This window comes from Phyllobates terribilis, unplaced genomic scaffold (assembly GCF_046119375.1).
Source record: "Phyllobates terribilis strain yellow unplaced genomic scaffold, ASM4611937v1 Scaffold_3__8_contigs__length_932513732, whole genome shotgun sequence".
Lineage (NCBI taxonomy): Eukaryota > Metazoa > Chordata > Amphibia > Anura > Dendrobatidae > Phyllobates > Phyllobates terribilis.
This window is the reverse complement of record NW_027362763.1, coordinates 15,791,903-15,795,257: the sequence shown is the minus strand read 5'-3', so window position 1 is coordinate 15,795,257 and position 3,355 is coordinate 15,791,903.

Below are 3,355 nucleotides of genomic sequence, written 5' to 3'. Positions count from 1 at the left end.
CGTGACCGGAACTGCAGCCCGCGGCGGCCATGTTATGTGCGGGCAAATCCCGAATCACCGCGAGGACCTTCTGCCACAACCCAAAAGAAGAGACCCCACAGAAACATCCCCCCGACCGACCGCAGCCCGAGACCTCCATCCATCCCGAAATATTCATAAAGACTAAGCCACAATGGCGACAACATCGCAAACAAGCGGTCACATGACTCCACACGTCACTTCCTTGGATACGGTCCCTAGAGACCGCGGGGAGCGCGCACACTGCTCAGTAGTCACTTAGAAATAGTCACTGGCCTTCAAGGGGTTGTCCAGAAATAGTCAAAATAATATCTCCATCCTGTAATAATGTCCCTCATCCTGTAATAATGTCCTCCATCCTGTAATAATGTCCCCCATCCTGTAATAATGTCCTCCATCCTGTAATAATGTCCTCATCCTGTAATAATATCCTCATCCTGTAATAATGTCCATCCTGTAATAATGTCCTCCATCCTGTAATAATGTCCATCCTGTAATAATGTCCTCCATCCTGTAATAATGTCCATCCTGTAATAATGTCCTCATCCTGTAATAATGTCCATCCTGTAATAATGTCCTCCATCCTGTAATAATGTCCATCCTGTAATAATGTCCTCCATCCAGTAATAATGTCCATCCTGTAATAATGTCCCCATCCTGTAATAATGTCCATCCTGTAATAATGTCCCCATCCTGTAATAATGTCCATCCTGTAATAATGTCCATCCTGTAATAATATCCTCCATCCTGTAATAATGTCCTCATCCTGTAATAATATCCTCATCCTGTAATAATGTCCATCCTGTAATAATGTCCTCCATCCTGTAATAATGTCCTCATCCTGTAATAATATCCTCATCCTGTAATAATGTCCATCCTGTAATAATATCCTCATCCTGTAATAATGTCCATCCTGTAATAATGTCCTCCATCCTGTAATAATGTCCATCCTGTAATAATGTCCCCATCCTGTAATAATGTCCTCCATCCTGTAATAATGTCCTCATCCTGTAATAATGTCCATCCTGTAATAATGTCCTCCATCCAGTAATAATGTCCATCCTGTAATAATGTCCCCATCCTGTAATAATGTCCATCCTGTAATAATGTCCCCATCCTGTAATAATGTCCATCCTGTAATAATGTCCATCCTGTAATAATATCCTCCATCCTGTAATAATATCCTCATCCTGTAATAATGTCCTCATCCTGTAATAATGTCCTCATCCTGTAATAATATCCTCATCCTGTAATAATGTCCATCCTGTAATAATGTCCTCCATCCTGTAATAATGTCCATCCTGTAATAATGTCCTCCATCCTGTAATAATGTCCTCATCCTGTAATAATATCCTCATCCTGTAATAATGTCCATCCTGTAATAATGTCCTCCATCCTGTAATAATGTCCATCCTGTAATAATGTCCTCCATCCTGTAATAATGTCCCCATCCTGTAATAATGTCCTCCATCCAGTAATAATGTCCATCCTGTAATAATGTCCCCATCCTGTAATAATGTCCATCCTGTAATAATGTCCCCATCCTGTAATAATGTCCATCCTGTAATAATGTCCATCCTGTAATAATATCCTCCATCCTGTAATAATATCCTCCATCCTGTAATAATGTCCATCCTGTAATAATGTCCTCCATCCTGTAATAATGTCCATCCTGTAATAATGTCCTCCATCCTGTAACAATGTTCCCATCCTGTAATAATGTCCTCATCCTGTAATAATGTCCATCCTGTAATAATGTCCTCCATCCAGTAATAATGTCCCCATCCTGTAATAATATCCTCCATCCTGTAATAATGTCCATCCTGTAATAATGTCCTCCATCCTGTAATAATGTCCCTCATCCTGTAATAATGTCCATCCTGTAATAATGTCCTCCATCCAGTAATAATGTCCCCATCCTGTAATAATATCCTCCATCCTGTAATAATGTCCATCCTGTAATAATGTCCTCCATCCTGTAATAATGTCCATCCTGTAATAATGTCCATCCTGTAATAATGTCCTCCATCCTGTAATAATGTCCATCCTGTAATAATGTCCTCCATCCTGTAATAATGTCCATCCTGTAATAATGTCCTCCATCCTGTAATAATGTCCATCCTGTAATAATGTCCATCCTGTAATAATGTCCTCCATCCTGTAATAATGTCCCCATCCTGTAATAATGTCCATCCTGTAATAATGTCCTCCATCTTGTAATAATGTCCCCATCCTGTAATAATGTCCTCCATCCTGTAATAATGTCCATCCTGTAATAATATCCTCCATCCTGTAATAATGTCCATCCTGTAATAATGTCCTCCATCCTGTAATAATGTCCCCATCCTGTAATAATGTCCATCCTGTAATAATGTCCTCCATCCTGTAATAATGTCCCCATCCTGTAATAATGTCCTCCATCCTGTAATAATGTCCATCCTGTAATAATGTCCTCCATCTTGTAATAATGTCCCCATCCTGTAATAATGTCCATCCTGTAATAATATCCTCCATCCTGTAATAATGTCCATCCTGTAATAATGTCCTCCATCCTGTAATAATGTCCTCCATCCTGTAATAATGTCCCCATCCTGTAATAATATCCTCCATCCTGTAATAATGTCCTCCATCCTGTAATAATGTCCATCCTGTAATAATGTCCCCATCCTGTAATAATGTCCTCCATCCTGTAATAATGTCCTCCATCCTGTAATGATGTACCCATCCTGTAATAATGTCCTCCATCCTGTAATAATGTCCATCCTGTAATAATGTCCTCCATCCTGTAATAATGTCCTCCATCCTGTAATAATGTCCGCCATCCTGTAATAATGTCCCTCATCCTGTAATAATATCCTCCATCCTGTAATAATGTCCATCCTGTAATAATGTCCTCCATCCTGTAATAATGTCCTCATCCTGTAATAATGTCCATCCTGTAATAATGTCCCCATCCTGTAATAATGTCCCATCCTGTAATAATGTCCTCCATCCTGTAATAATGTCCCCATCCTGTAATAATATCCTCCATCCTGTAATAATGTCCTCCATCCTGTAATAATATCCTCCATCCTGTAATAATGTCCATCCTGTAATAATGTCCTCCATCCTGTAATAATGTCCATCCTGTAATAATGTCCTCCATCCTGTAATAATGTCCCCATCCTGTAATAATGTCCTCCATCCTGTAATAATGTCCCCATCCTGTAATAATGTCCCATCCTGTAATAATGTCCTCCATCCTGTAATAATGTCCCCATCCTGTAATAATATCCTCCATCCTGTAATAATGTCCTCCATCCTGTAATAAAGTCCATCCTGTAATAATATCCTCCAT